Raw genomic sequence first — 17,061 nt, forward strand, 5'->3', positions numbered from 1 at the left:
CAAAATCTTACAAAGTCTTCAGAAAGTTCTTGAGAGCAGCTGACATTGTGCGGTTTCCACCATTAGAAGTCAAGATCTTATGAAAAATTACATTTCTGTGCCATTGATTTCCAATACCTAATTTAGAATTGAGCACCACCTGCATAATTTACCCCTAGTTTATATCTGTGGTTCCCATCTACTAATATAATGTGGTCCATTCCATGACTCCTTAGTTGAGGCCAGTATTTAGGGAGAACCTGTGTGAGAAACTAGACACAACAGGTTTAATTAGCTTCTTTGGGAGACAAAGAACTGCAGAATCTGCTCTGCATCCAGCAGCCTTAATAAAGAATCACTTTTCTATTCAGCACAAAGTTCTGTCTTTTGTCTATTGCAGGAAAAGTCTATAGCCAAAGAGAGGAACCAGTTATAAAGGCCTGGGAAGCCTTTCTGCACAAAACAGTTTTGCTCAGCTTTCAGAGTATATTTCACAGATAACAGCATTAGCAACCAGGAATGCCAAAAGAGGATCTCTATTTAGGTGTCAGTTAATATTTTCATTCAATTCAACATCTGGTAAGATTAAATATAGTTTCTAGTCACAGGTAGGACTTTTTTTAAAATCAAGCAAGCCTAAAAGCTTACACTAATGGGTTAGGTGGCAAATTAGGCCCTGTGAAAGTTATACATTAGTAGTAGTTTTAAAATGAATTTAACCTTAATGGAAGAAGAGACTATTCATGGTCCATTTCTAATGTAAAAAAATCAATCATTTTCTCAAACTTGAAAGAAATACCATGTTCTCTTCTCAATAATGCTAATCCTGACAGTTGCTCCTGGCCATGTTTCTCTCAGATGATTCTGAAAGGTACAAAGACATGAAAAAAACTTCTCATGTGAAAGAGTACTCATGGGTATTAAGATGACAGAGTATGAAGAGAAGAGTGTGGGCTTTGAAGAATGCTAGACAGTTTTCAAAGCGACCAACTTTTTCTTTTCCTAGAATTATTTTGTCAAAGATGCTTAGCTTGGCTGTCACTTCTGCTTTACTAATACCATATGTTTCACAGCCTGAATCTACAGATCCATCTGTGATATTGGTGGTGAATTTAGGATGTCAAGTGTATACAAATCATTCCTTCTATGCAATTTTAATCCTGTTCAATAAAAGAAGTTGTAGCTCTAAGGTGTGAACTTTGAGTTAACTGATCTAGCAATTAGATTGGAGGGCAACCCTTTGCCATGGCAAGTGTATCTCTTTCAATCCAATTTGTGACTGTGAGAAGAAAAACGGATTTTTCATGTCATCATGAACGTGTTTGCTCTAATAGCTGCAATGGTTTCACAAGACCACAGAATTAGATCATTTAGTGCAGCCTACTAACTCTAATACATTTTCTTGTATTGGCCAAGTTTAGCCTTAAGTGCCTGTGGATAATCAAATTTCCATTGATTAATATAAACCAAAGTATATATTTGAGGATATCATTCAGTTAAGTGTTGTGTGAGCTGCATTTTGTGCAAGTTCAGACTACATTAAAAGCACAGGTACAGAAACTGAAAGCCAGCCTATATTGACTCCAGAGGCTCTTCTTGTCCAATATTGTATTACCTTCAGATACTGTATTTTATCCCCAGTTGAAATAATGTTGTCAGAACTTTAACAACTATGTCGGATGTCACCAACAGGATTCAAAGTTTCAGCCTTCCTACAAACATCATCCTGGAATAAACTTTCGAATATGGCATGATTCCTAGCAGTCTATCAGTGAATATTGATTTAATACAGCCCTCTGTAGAGATAGAGGTGGTTAGGGACTATTTAGAAAAGCTGGACGTGCACAAGTCCATGGGGCCGGACGAATTGCATCCGAGAGTGCTGAAGGAATTGGCGGCTGTGATTGCAGAGCCCTTGGCCATTATCTTTGAAAACTCGTGGCGAACGGGGGAAGTCCCGGATGACTGGAAAAAGGCTAATGTAGTGCCCATCTTTAAAAAAGGGAAGAAGGAGGATCCTGGGAACTACAGGCCGGTCAGCCTCACCTCAGTCCCTGGAAAAATCATGGAGCAGGTCCTCAAAGAATCAATCCTGAAGCACTTAGAGGAGAGGAAAGTGATCAGGAACAGTCAGCATGGATTCACCAAGGGAAGGTCATGCCTGACTAATCTAATCGCCTTTTATGATGAGATTACTGGTTCTGTGGATGAAGGGAAAGCAGTGGATGTATTGTTTCTTGACTTTAGCAAAGCTTTTGACACGGTCTCCCACAGCATTCTTGTCAGCAAGTTAAGGAAGTATGGGCTGGATGAATGCACTATAAGGTGGGTAGAAAGCTGGCTAGATTGTCGGGCTCAACGGGTAGTGATCAATGGCTCCATGTCTAGTTGGCAGCCGGTGTCAAGTGGAGTGCCCCAGGGGTCGGTCCTGGGGCCCGTTTTGTTCAATATCTTCATAAATGATCTGGAGGATGGTGTGGATTGCACTCTCAGCAAATTTGCGGATGATACTAAACTGGGAGGAGTGGTAGATACGCTGGAGGGGAGGGATAGGATACAGAAGGACCTAGACAAATTGGAAGATTGGGCCAAAAGAAATCTAATGAGGTTCAATAAGGATAAGTGCAGGGTCCTGCACTTAGGATGGAAGAATCCAATGCACCGCTACAGACTAGGGACCGAATGGCTCGGCAGCAGTTCTGCGGAAAAGGACCTAGGGGTGACAGTGGACGAGAAGCTGGATATGAGTCAGCAGTGTGCCCTTGTTGCCAAGAAGGCCAATGGCATTTTGGGATGTATAAGTAGGGGCATAGCGAGCAGATCGAGGGACGTGATCGTTCCCCTCTATTCGACACTGGTGAGGCCTCATCTGGAGTACTGTGTCCAGTTTTGGGCCCCACACTACAGGAAGGATGTGGATAAATTGGAAAGAGTACAACGAAGGGCAACAAAAATGATTAGGGGTCTAGAGCACATGACTTATGAGGAGAAGCTGAGGGAGCTGGGATTGTTTAGTCTGCAGAAGAGAAGAATGAGGGGGGATTTGATAGCTGCTTTCAACTACCTGAAAGGGGGTTTCAAAGAGGATGGCTCTAGACTGTTCTCAATGGTAGCAGATGACAGAACGAGGAGTAATGGTCTCAAGTTGCAATGGGGGAGGTTTAGATTGGATATTAGGAAAAACTTTTTCACTAAGAGGGTGGTGAAACACTGGAATGCGTTACCTAGGGAGGTGGTAGAATCTCCTTCCTTAGAGGTTTTTAAGGTCAGGCTTGACAAAGCCCTGGCTGGGATGATTTAACTGGGACTTGGTCCTGCTTTGAGCAGGGGGTTGGACTAGATGACCTTCTGGGGTCCCTTCCAACCCTGATATTCTATGATTCTATGATTCTAATAACCAGCATCTCTCCCCCTCTCTCTAACATCTGGCACAGAATTGCTGTATGCAGAGATTCGAGATATTTGGATAGCTATGCAGCCATAGCCATCTGATTTCATCAGAATAAAAACTGTCTCTCTGGTAAGGTCCTTCTGAATTGGCAGCACCTTCAAATACTGAAAACTATATTCAAGGAAAATAAAGTCTTAAAGGAGCAGTCCATTTCACCCGCAGAAAGCATGAATAATCAAGCTTTACCTGAGTTAAAGGTATGAGAAGGTGGGATTGGGACAGTGAAATCTACCCTCAAGGCAAGGGCACAGACATAAGGCTGCAGCTCAGCCCCCCATAATGGCAACTCTATCTTGTAGGTTAGAATAGTGGCCGTTGCTCACCTGGGGGTAGATGACAGGTAATAGCATACTGGATCTCTCCATCTGTTGATCTGGAGGCTCATCCAGATGTTTCCCTGAACTTGATATATGATTTATCCTGTTTCTTAAAATAAAATTCTGTGGAAGGTTTGCTTTGGATCTCATTCTGATAGTCTCAGAAAAACTCCTTCATTGGCATTATAGTAAGTTTTAAGAGGACATTGAATTGCTGTCCCTATACTGCACAAAAAAAACATACATTGGCAAAAGTGTTTAAATGCTACAGATTTCTAGCAACTTGCCAGCCTTACTCTGAGTTATTTTGAGATGAAACATTTTCACAGCAGCCAATACAAATATGCGTCTAGTATTGGGAGAACTGAGTGCTTTATGGTGAACTTGAATGGCAACACCTGTACTGCACCAACTAAAAAAAAAATAAATAAAAACCAGGCCTTAGCAAACAGTTCTAAGTAGTGCAGTTTTTCCATGAACTTGCCGGGGCATGTTCAGGGGTACTGATCTGAAAAGAAATTGCTTTCCAAATAACTCAGAAGAAGTTACTACTAGTAATTCAGTAGTAGAACCCTTGTTTCCCAGAAACACACCAAGGTTTGATTACTGGACAACAAACAGTCTTGCCATGGGGGAGACAGGGAAGCTACTCTCTTGATGGCAGTTTAATTTTTTCCTTGCTTTTTTGTAACTATTAAAACTTTAAAAAATCCCAACATAATAAAGTCTGTATATTTTTCCTATAGAACATTTATTCACCATATGCATTATCTCCAAATGCTATAATGGGGGTTGAGAAACCTATTCCACTGCCCAATGCTGGATTGTATTATAATTAAGAATATTTATTCTAGGAGATCTTTCTGTCAGCTCAGCTCTAAATTTTTATTAATAATTTAGGCAAGACGCGCACCAGAGATAAGGGAAAGTTGGGCCTAGTTTGCAAGAAGCTTATGCAAACCTTTTTTTGTGTCTTGATTTGGACACTTTCCAAAATTCAAAGTGAAATTCACCAGGAATCATCACATTGTGTATGACTTTGCGTCATACTATGTGAGGTCACTAAGTTCCATGTGGTTTCCATGCCATACTTGCTGGAGCCCTAGAAGGCTCAATCAATCACCCCCACATGACTGCTAATGTGTGGCTTGAACCTTAAAGAAACATGTAAGCTTATGATTTGGAAACCAAAAGCTGTTAGTCTTGGAACTTATCCATGCGTCACTGAAATCAATTCTACTTCAGTGGGAGAAGGGTTAAGCCCTTACACAGCTGTACTTGCAATACACTTGCTTCGGAAAGACCTTGAGATACAGGCAAACTTGCCTTAAAAAACAGAAAGACTTTCATCCCAAATCTTGCTCCTAAGTAGAACACTAGCTAAATAACTAAAACACGTAAACTAGATCCCACACAGAAGGCTATGTCATCAGGATGAAACAGACAGGAAGATGGTTACTGCACATATTGATTATTACATATTTCATTTTAGAACAAAATAAAATTACTCAAGGGAGAAATCTAGTAAACAAGAATACAGGAGGAACATAGGAAATCAATTTCTCATAACTGGGGTTAAATCCTTCCTCAGGAAACTTTTAGGGGAACCTAATTAGAAACATGATTGAAGTAGCAGAGCCAGGATCCCACAGATAAGCAATGATGTTTCCAGAATTCAAATCTGGATTCCTCGATTTGCATAAATCTGTTCCCCGAATAAGCACATTTTAGGAACCCAAAGGGTAGATTTTTTTATCATCTTCAGATCTTGAACTACAAGTAGTCCTCACAACTTCACTTTAAAAAGTACTTAAAGAGCGATATTGTGCCATCAGTTGACAGGAAAAATTCCCCATGGATTTCAACTTCTGCACATGGAATGATGAGGGATATGTCCCTTAGCTCATTGAGCCAACCATAATTAGAGATTTACTCTTACCCACGTAGTCAGTATTCTAGACACAGGAACATACACTTTTTCATAAGGTAGGTTATTAGTAGTAATGGACTTAAATCACAAACCTCAGATCCAGAATCAGATCAATAATAATGCTAACAAAGGTCCTGGCCTGTGCTTAGTCTGTTCTGCAGTGATATATGTTGATTTAAAATTGCTACTCTGTTGACAGTTTTTCTCAGGGCTTCTCTGTGACTTTTAATTAAGCAAATCTAATGAATTCAGTGAATTCAACATGAATTCAACATGCTTGGCACCCACTGATTTTGCCTAACTTTGGTCAAAATTAGTGCATAGGTGCTAGAACTAAGGGTGCTAGGGGTGCTGCCGCACCCCTGGCTTGAAGTGGTTTCCATTTTATAAAGCATTTACAATTTGGTTAAATAGCACTCAGAACTCCCACAATACAAATTGTCCCAGCACCCTGCATTAGTGAAAAGAAATGTTTCTCATTCTCAGGCTGCTGTTTGTAGCTGGGTCCCTCACTAAGGTGTTTCTTACATCTGAGTTGAAGCTAAATCATTGTTTCTTCCTGATTGGGCAAATGACATACAAACCAAAAGAACTATGGCCATATTTTCAGTGTTAAATAATTTTGGGTGACCAGCTTATGGGGACCCAACTGGAGAGACACCTTGGGCCTGATTTTCAAAGGTGTTGAGCAGTAGAGGTAGGTGAATATTTTTTGGCAAATAGTTTATTCACCAAAAAAAATGTATTTTGGGGTCAACTAAAACTGTTAATTGGGATCAAATTTTGAAATTAGTTTTCACAGTAAAAAAAAGGGGGGGGAGTGATTTCCAAAAAATGTCAAATCGTTTCATTATGATATTTTCAAGATGAAACGTTTTGACTTTTTATTTTGAAATGAGGTTTCATTTGAAATTTAGCTAGACTTAATACACACACATAAAGGTAAAACACATGTGAAAATGAATTAAACCTTTTATTACATGTCAAACAAAATGTTTACTTCCAGATCAAACACAATGTTTTGTTTAACCAAAAACTTTTTTTTTTGGTTTGTTTTTTCTTTTGGCAAGAAAAAATTTAAATTGTCATTTTGGGTCAATCCAAAATGAAAATTTGGAGGGATTTTTCAGTTCAGAACCAAAAAAAAAAAAAAATTATATGACCATATCTACTGAGCACCTCCTTCTACCATGGTCTTCAGTTGGAATGGTGAATGGTCAGAACTTCTGAATACCAAGCCAAACAGGTCTCAGGCTGGGCATCCCAAAAATCAAGGCATCTAAATTCAATGGCCACTTTAGAACATTTGGTTAAAATTATATTATTATCTTCAACTTGAAACACCAAATCTCTTTTTTTTTAACTTCATAGGTCAAATCTCGAAGTCCTTATGAGAAATTCTTCTCAGTTCAGGAGTGAACAAAAATTGTGTATATATTCTCTGATCCTAAATTGATAGAGTATTCTTGATCATTAAACCAGGAAGCAGAATGACTTCCTAACAATTATGAAGAATAGAGTGCCTACTCCAGTAATACACCAGCTTCAGATCTGTCATGAGTGATCTATCTCTGCCATGCAAAACATCACTCCATCTTAGATAGGTACAGGATCTTATATCTTCAAAAAGAAAAGGAGTACTTGTGGCACCTTAATTTGTTAGTCTCTAAGGTGCCACAAGTACTCCTTTTCTTTTTGCAAATACAGACTAACACGGTTGCTACTCTAAAATCTGTCATTATATCTTCAAAGTCACTTTCTTAAACCAAACTTTTCAGCCTGTTCATTGACACCTTTTCTCACTTTTTTTCTTTCCCTTCACCTGTTTTTCTCCTTTCAATTTGAATTAAGGGAACTATCCGTAGTTCACTTAGGAACAAAAATAGATACAGGAGAGATAACATTTTTTTACACAAGTTTTGAAATGGCAAGTTAGTTAGTTTAGAAAAGGCCAGTTCATTTCTCCTTATCAGACAGCATGAGGGAAAATTTTAAAACATGGCTGACTTCGTGAACAACATTGAAATGGCTGGTAAATGTGAAATAGAAAAAGTAATGCAAAAAGGCTAACACAGATCACAGTGAGCAATCTGCCCAAAATGAATGCAGACTGATATCTACGGTACATTAGGCAAAAAAACACAGTCTGTTACTTTATAAGTTTCTTGCCGAGCTCTCTCTAAACTGTTGCCAGGTGTACTCAAGACATTGCTCAGTTGACAACACTTCTTCCTACACATTGAACAGTGTGCAGCCAACCCCAACCAATGACATTTTCCTCCAGTATATGACAAACATCCTCCGCCGAATGGATAAGCCATCTGAACTCAAATATAGGATAACATATTTGAATCCTCAGTGATGTCTGACTGTACGAGCCAACTTCCAAGTGATGCGTTCACATAATTTTAATGCTTTAACCTTACCATACAGCATCTCGTCTCTGAGTTCCAGTAGTTCTGATTTTAGGTAGTTCATCATCTTTGTACCACAGAGAAACTTTGGAGGAGCATTGTACACTATATTCATGTTATTACTGTTTACTGTGTCAAATCAATGTCAGTGTCACACACTTTCAAACCCTCATGAGGGAATCTCCACTCAAGTGTCAGTTTGTTTGAAAACTTGTCATTTCTGATTTATTTTATTTCTGACTTAGTTTATTTGTTCTTGTCCCATCAGCATTTCAACATTGAAAGAATGCAACTTTATAAATATTGTGCTAGCTAAGGGCTCATGACCACAGTATCTTAAAGCCTCTTCTCCTGCCAATTTTTTCTTTATCACCAGGAATGCACAATTTGTAATTTCAAACATCAAAAATAATTCTACTTACAACCCTAGTCCTTTTGGGGATTTATTTCTTTTACATAGGGTAAGCACTGGGTATATAGATTCCTTGGTTTACTCCTAGAAGAGCTGATGTACAAATTGAGTTTAGCTGGAAAAATCAATGCCCTGCATATTATCAGAATAGTTTGAGAAACGAAGTATAAGAAGATTGCATAGATGGCTGAGAGGTAAGATGGGCTGTGATTGCAGACTCTGTTCAACTGTATGATGTTTAGATGTGCTAGGAAATGATTACTGTAAAAGTCATGACCATTTTTTAAAAAATGGGTCAACATTATAGATGATCATTTCAGATTTTGGAACTGCAGGAGCTTTTCATGTTGTAGTAGGATAATTTCGGCCACTTACAACATCCAAAGGGGGCAAACCCTCTGTCCTGTCTGCAATTCAAATACACCGCTTGGTATCAGGTGGCTCGATGAGGGCCTTACAGGAAGGAATCCTCCTCTCAAATCACAGCATGGCCGCAGAGATATTCACAGTCTCTGCCTCAGGGATACAGTACTGCCTCTGTAGGAAGGATTTGCTAGTGGATTGGCATCATCACAGGGCTGAAGTGTCCTGGAGGGACTCGCATATAGAAATGATTCCGACTAAGCACATCCTGGTCCTCTGATTATAGTGGCTTTCAACCAGCAAGTCAGATGAATCCTATTTCTCCGCCAACCCTAGTGCTTGTAATTTCTTAAAGAAGTAAAAATTATGGGTGTGATTTTGCACCATGCCAGGATGCATAGCCTGCAGTGGGTGGGGTTAAGGCAGCTTAAAGTCACCTTTGTACCTTCCTGATCCTGGGCTGATCAATGCTTGAGTGGCCTCTGGCATAACACAGACAGGTATGTGCTCAGTTATAGCAGCCTCCCACGCCGCCTGTGGGCTGCAGCACTGCCAGCTATTTCCACAGCAGTGCATGATGCAGCCCTGTTCTGATGCACCCAGCCTGCCCCCAAGTCCCACATTCAACAAGCCCCCTGTGACTGGCAATGGGATCCCCGGGGGGCAAGCTCATGACTCACATCCCCAGTGCCTGAAATAGGGGAATCCTACCCCGGCTGGAATTGGGGCTTTTAAATATTTACACCAGGTGGTCCCTTTTACTAGTCAGAAGGGGCAAGAGCAGGGGGGGGTGAGAATCTCACCTCACATATTGCTATCCCCATGCTTTCACTGGCTGAGACAACTCTGTTTCAGTACAGTTTTAAAGTATGTCCTCCTAGTGTGTGATCCAACTTCCATTGCCATCAGAGGGAACATTCCCAATAAGAGCAGTATCAGTCTCATAGGCTCTAGGCCTCATTGTTACACTGAATGTATTTTGTTTGATTTTCTAGTCAGGTAAACATGCTTTATCTACTTAATCGTAGCTCTTGTTGGAATGAAAATAGTCACATGCACCTACAAACTCTTGTCCAGAATGCAAAGCTGTGGTATAATGAAAACGAAATTGCAGCTTGTGTTAGTCTTTAATAACAGGCAGAGCCAGTTCTAAGGGTGGTCATCCTAAGCACAACCTTCTTTTGCTTCACTGATTGGCTGGCTGTGGGTTTGGATATAATTTGGGGTGGGACTGTAGCTGAACCACAGCGGGAGAGTAGGAGTGCCAAAATCATTTTCCACCTTGGCCAGCAAAAGACTAGGGCTGCTCCTGATAACAGGGTTTTAATGCTAGTTACATGCATACATCTTTCTTGAAAGTGGAGAAATTTACCTCAGATTTTTTTTTAAAATGGCTATAGTGTATTATCTGAAATAAAAATTAAGTGCTAAAATAAAAAATTAAAAATGTCTTTGATAACAGTCCTACCATTCTCCACTGTCTTGAGAGGAATGGATTAAAAACAGGGACCTGATTCTTCTCTCTGTGACACCAGTGCAAATCTATTTGAATTCCATTGTATTTTCATCTGAATGTGCATTGGTGTAACTCAAAGCAGAACTTGGTCCAAAGACTTTATAAACTAAAATTATTTCCATGCCAGCATAAATTCCACTGCATCTTTTAAGCAAGCAATTTATAATGTAACCATTTCTTCTGCCGCTCATTGGGGGTGGTTTAATTATCCTGGTGAGAGCTCTCTCCCACCGGCATAGAGAGGCTAAACAGGAGACCTTACAGCAGTGCAGCTGCAGCGGTACAGCTGTGCCGCTGTAAGGTCCGTAATGTAGTTAATTTCCTAATACAAATAGAACCATCCCTTTTGTTACAAAAAAAAAAAAAAGTCTGGATAGCTCATGAGACAAATTCTAAATTCAGATGGGTCAAGAATCCCACTCCTGTAACACACACACAGAAATGGACTACTGAGCGTATTTTAGCTCTGGTCCTTCCAGTTCCAATTTCAGACCCAAATCAGGATGTCTGAGGCCTCAGGTAAAGTCATTTACGTCAAAATTTTCCACTAATCATGGGTGCATCTGTTCTGAGGTGTCGACTTGACATGCACAGTGCCTGACTTCAGTTGGAGCTGAAGGTGCTTAAACACCTCTGGGAAATCGAGGCTCCAGAAAACTGAAGTATCCCAAATGAGTGGACAAATTCTGCAGATTTTACCCTCAATACATTGCCTCAATTCCCCCATCGTAAAATGGGGAGAATATTGACATATCTTTCAATGATGTGTTGATTAGTTAATGATGGTACAGCATCTTAAAGATGAAAACCTCTAAGCAGTATTTCATTATTTTCATTACCAGATCTCTTCTCTGTACATTGCCATGGCTAGAAGTATATGTTAATAACAGAGACAGATCCCAGCAATGAAGTTCACAGGTGGCTAGGGCCTTATTCCAGTTCTCTAGTTCTTAAGGGTACTTATTGTCTTTGAAAGTTTGGAATGGATTGATGATTGATTGATGTCACTAATGTTTACATAGATAAACTCAAAGGACATTTTTCTTATCTGTTGAAGAACTCTATTAGAATTCTTAATCAGCCCAGTATCTGAGGATTATCTTTAGCTTTGTTTTTTGTGTTTGTTGTTTTTAAACAGTTTCTTTGAGCATCTGAATTACTATGGTTTCAATCTCAGACCTAAAAAAGAACAACCTATCATTTTTGACATCTTTGACTTAGAATGGTATTTGAAATGTGTGCATTATATAAAAGAAACATTTTATCCCTGTTGTGCTTTATTTGCTTCATTATTCCTCAGACAATGATGATAATTATTTGAATCATGATACTAGTTCTCTAAGGCGCTGATACTTCACCATATCTGACAAGGAATGAGATCAAATCATGTTTTAGAATGTCTCATCCCAAGAGTGACAACAGAATTGTAATGTACTGAAAGGGTTAAAATATTCATTGGATTATAAATCTTTTTAACAGCCTAAAAGTAATGCTAGTGCCTTTTCCCCTAGCCCTATATCATCTTTTCAAAGATTTACATTTGACAACCGATTTCCAATATAAATTTGTTTTTCAGTACACAGTCACATCACAGTACTCAGAAAACTTGTGACATTTTCAAAGACCATTCCAAAATGCTAGTTGGTTCAGTGAAATCAACTCAGTTTTACTGATTGGGATTTCACCAACCTAGGCAAGCATGAATATATAATTTTCAAAAAAACCTGCTCATATCAAAGACATAGAAATCATAAGGTATTATTGATCCATTTTGGAATATTATTGCAGTACTAGTATTGAAAAAAGGGTCATTTTTGATATATCTGTTTTACTAAGAGCTTTTTTGTGTTCTACAAATTCCAGTTTTTAAACTCATATTATAACATTCTGTAAGTGGCCTCTTAATATTTTAAATGTCTATTAAGCTTCAGTCTTAGAACATGCATCATTATAATGGCTAGGAACATCTTAAATACAACAGATAAACACAACCTGTAGGTTGACAAAAGGTCTCATTTTTAATGTTGGTGCTACTTTTTAACTTAAAATTCTTTTTTATAACTTGACCATTTGCAGAGCTTCTATACAATTCTTTAATTCTATGCCATAACTCAAAAATTACAGAGAAGGGTCAATAGGACCTTTACCACTGACTTCAGTGGGAGGAAAAGCCTGTCCAAAATTGCATTCTGAGACAATATACATTGTCAAGAGACATAGCATAAAAGAATAAAATGTTGAGGAATACCCTCTACCCTTGAAGATGCATTTTATTCTCATTATTTCAATGGCCATTTTTGCTTTCCAAGATTTGATTGGCTTTCTCTTATCCATAAGAAAGAGGTCATTTGTTTTATCATAAATGCAAAACATCATGGCTTTCACAACCAGTGTTATCACCAACACACACCAGTATAGACAGCAAAAGCCAAGCTGACAGTGTATATACATCTGTGCATTATTCTGATTTTATATTTTATATATAAGAAGCTTATGAACAGAAGTATTGTGGGGAGTTATCTAGAAGATCTAAAAACTTTCCTAGAGTACAGTTATATTAGGCCAGAGTATGACAGAAGTACAACAAGTCTGTGCATACAGACTGGCTTCTAGAATCATGATGAGGTTAGGCACTCAAGTTTCATATGTACATTTCTAGTCCTTTCATCTAGGAAACTTTGGAAACTTTTTAATCATTGTATTGACTTCTGCCTGAGTCTTCAGAAAGCCTGGAACAACAACTCAGACAGTTCATCGGACTGGATTGTTAACTCTGAAACGTATTGCTCAGGAAAGACCACAACCACACCACCTGTTGTATGATGAGTGGAACTAGAGACAGAGGGTCAGGTTTCAGGTGCAACTTAGTTTGGTGATCACCAGAGATCCAAGAATGGAAACTGGGGGTAAGCTGACAACATAGAAACCCAGGCTTTTCAGCTTGTGACATTGGCCTCTCTATGAATTTTCAATGAAAGTCTGTTTCCTATAACTTGGCCTGCCTGCCACATCACTTATTGCTAATGAAACATCATCCTATTATGACTCTACACAGCCCGCAACGCTTGCAGCTCTCTATATAATTGGCTTGAGACTAAACGCTCCATGTCCAAGACAGGCACAGCATGCCCAACAAGGAGTGGTGGTGAACCCTCTCACCAGACTAGGAGACAGCTTGTCAAAGTAGCCCCTGTTCACTGCCAAGGATGGGCAATCGTGGCACAGGGGCAGGACCATGATCCAGGGTGGATTGCCTTACAGGCCAAATTAAGTCTGTATTAAACTCATCTGTTAATTTTCTAACCCACCACTTGATTTCTATTTGCTGTACAAATGGGAGTTTCTTAATTATTGTAAAATCAGAACTGTTTGTGCAGAATACTCTCTTTGTAAGATATAAGTACCCCTGAGATCTTAATAAACATCAGTCTAAATCCTCCCGCACTCTTCTGCCTTAAGATATCAAGCTACCTCACACAGCTAATGAAATTGGTACACTCCTTCATTCTTACCAGTAGAGGAAAGTGTAGTGCTGACTTCCCCTGCATCAAACTCCATTTAGCCAGCATCAAACTCCATTTAGTCTCTATCCATACTGGGTTCCTGTCTGCCCCCTCCTGACCATCTCACTGTGCAGGTATACGAGGAGAGGAGAAATGCTGTCAACTCACATGATTTCAATGCATGTCTCATGATATTTGGTGGTATTTTTTAAACAACCTGCTCCTTACATAGAATCTCAGCTTTCTTTAACCTCTCCCCCCAGGTTTCTAATACAGCATAGTTGCAGAGAAAAGTGTGAAAATGTGACCTGAGTAAACCCTAAAGGCTCAAAACTAAAAAGCAAATCAACCCTCCAACTTATTTTAAAAAACAACAAAACTCATGATTTTTAAGCTACTCATTATTTTGGGAGAGGAGGTGCAGAGAGGGCTGACCCATGATTTTTAGCATTGGCAATGGATGAAACAGCAAAGACCATTGCCCCTAGCTTCACATAGTCTTCATCCCCTGCAATGGCAGGATCCTGCAAGGAGTGAAGGATAAGAAAAAGACATGAATGACTGAGTGGGTTATAAAGGAGATGAATGGCTGGGAGGGTATGGGGAGCTCAATGACAGAAGCATTAAGGAGCTATGCAGTTTGCGGACTGCAAGAGGGACAAAGACCTTTTATGTGCTATAGGGAACTTGGGGATCCTGAAGTGAGGCAGGGAAGGTGGAGGTGCAGAAAAGCAGACAATAAGTTAATTATTATTATTTTACAGAAAGTTAGGGGAGCAAAATATTGACAAACACTATATGCAAGCATTGTTTGATGTTAAGGATCACCAGGAGACAGGAGTTTGCCTGATGTGGCTGGGGGTGGCGACACAGCAACAGAGGGGAGAGCCGGCAGAGCTAGTTGCACATAGGAGGTAGGGCCAAGGAGACCAGCAATCCTGGATCTAGGGCTGGGAATATATTACTTGGTTTTGTGCTGTGGTTTGGTTTGTGGAGTCTATCTATCTGAATACACACACACATGTATCCTGTATCTGATCGGAGATGTTAGGGTGCTCTTGCAGGCAGTGTGGTTTAGGAATCAAATTCTCTGCTGGCCTCTAAGTCTCAGTTGACTTAATGGAGTTACACTAGCAGAGAATATGGCCTTTGGTGCATATTCTAACAGAATCTAGGTCATTATATACAGGCTATTCTAACACACATTCCACTTAAATAACAGAAGTGTAAATACTCTTCATTTTCTTTTTCAAAGCATATTTGTTTTGTTTTTAAATGTTTTAAAATCTTCCAAAATATATGGAATTACACATGATATTTTACAATGTTGGGGAGAAGGACCCAGGGACTCCCCTTTTATTTCCCCCCACCAACACACCCATACAGATACATGCAGATCCGTAGAGCCTCCTTACTGGTGTTCCAATGGCTATGGGCCTAGGCATAAGTGTCTCTCAGGAGAAATTCAAGTTAGTCCTACCTGATTATGATTATTTTTAGTTTATGTACCATGTACTGATTCTCATTTGAGATTTCTCATTAAAGTAAAGTTCATAGATGGGATCAGTATAAATCAAATGATATCAAATAAGACATTCTTTAAACTGTGTGCGTGGCATTCAACTTACTAAAAATGAAGTCTTTGGCAATGGAAAGAATTACCATTTTAATTAAAATGGCTTCTCTGTTAGCAAAACGAAGGGGTGAACCTCAAAAGGTTAGATTCCATTTGCAAGGCTCAGATCTGATCTCCCAGGCTCAGATTAAGTAAGAATAGAATAAACCCTGCACTATCCAAGCAGGGCAATTTTCAAATAGGAAGCTATTCCTAACCCCTGACTAGTACACAACCTCAGTGAATTCATTTCCAAATCACTGTAGAGAAGTTTCTTTTAAGCTTTTTATAAATTGTTGCTGTGTAGTGGCAAGTTTTGTATAAGAACTGCTGTTATATTTACTGGGATCCTGAGAGAGGGTTGAAATCTTCCACATTCCTCATCCTCATTATTATGGCTCTAGAATAATCTGAGCAGAAGCAGCAAAAGTCACAATCATGAATTTGGTGATAGGGATCACTGTATATTTTTATCAGGTAATGATGTTGGGTGAGGGACAGGAGTTATGTTTTGAAGGTTACTTGATGTGAAAAGTGAACTGAGGTTTACAGTTTGCCTTATCAATAATGCATGTGCTGTGTGACCTCCATCTATTAAAAGTTTGCTCCACAATTTGTGATACAATAATTTCAGGGGTTTGTTAGTTCTGATGGGTTTCTAGTGCACATTTTACATATAAAAGAATCTCTTTCATTTTTTTTCTTTCCACTCTTCAACATAATGAGGCAACACAGTTAGCAACCGAATTTAAACAGCTGAGAATTTATCTAACATTCCCCCTGCTCCCATTTTATAGTGTTTTGATTCTTCCGCAGTGGTGTTGAATGATGATACAAAGGGCACAATGCAAAGGTTTTCACTTCAGAAACTCCACTGTACTATGCTGTACATTAGATGCACTTCAGTTTTAATTATTTGATAAGGATAAAAAAATGCAAATGCTCCTAAAGAACTGAAGCCAATTTCCATTGACTTTCAGTACAAAATCAATGGGATTTAAGGCTATAAAATTAACCATTACTTCATCAGTGCACAATGGTCTGTGAAGGTGAGGGTCTAATGTAGTTGATCATTCTAGATGTATGTCCAAGTACCCCATCTGAATACAGCTTTACACCTCTAAAACAGCAGCACATATAACAAACTGATACAGAACCTAGTACCATATTATTCTGGTGAAAAAGACTGTTTTGCAGGAAATTCTATGATGTATCCCCATGTTCAAAGGATCTCAAAGTTTTCTTAAGTAGGTTGGCTTGTTTCTAAATATAAAACTTTTTGTTGGAAATTTTTATAGGCCCTTTATAAGCTACAGAGGGTGCAGTGGGAAAAGAAAGCTCTTCTGATCTAGTGAATATAAATGAAACATTTCTATCCCCTCCTAGGGAGATGAATGTGTGGTTACGATCAGTCATATAAGATAGTTTAACCACTTTCTGGGGATATGACTGTGGGGCTTCTATAAGTCAGATGAGACATTGGTGGTCACAATGTTGTATTTATATTCCCTGGGTCAAAAGAGCTGTCTTTCTACAATCACACTCATTCTGAACTGATCAT

Source organism: Dermochelys coriacea, chromosome 4 (assembly GCF_009764565.3).
Source record: "Dermochelys coriacea isolate rDerCor1 chromosome 4, rDerCor1.pri.v4, whole genome shotgun sequence".
NCBI classification, from domain to species: Eukaryota; Metazoa; Chordata; order Testudines; family Dermochelyidae; genus Dermochelys; species Dermochelys coriacea.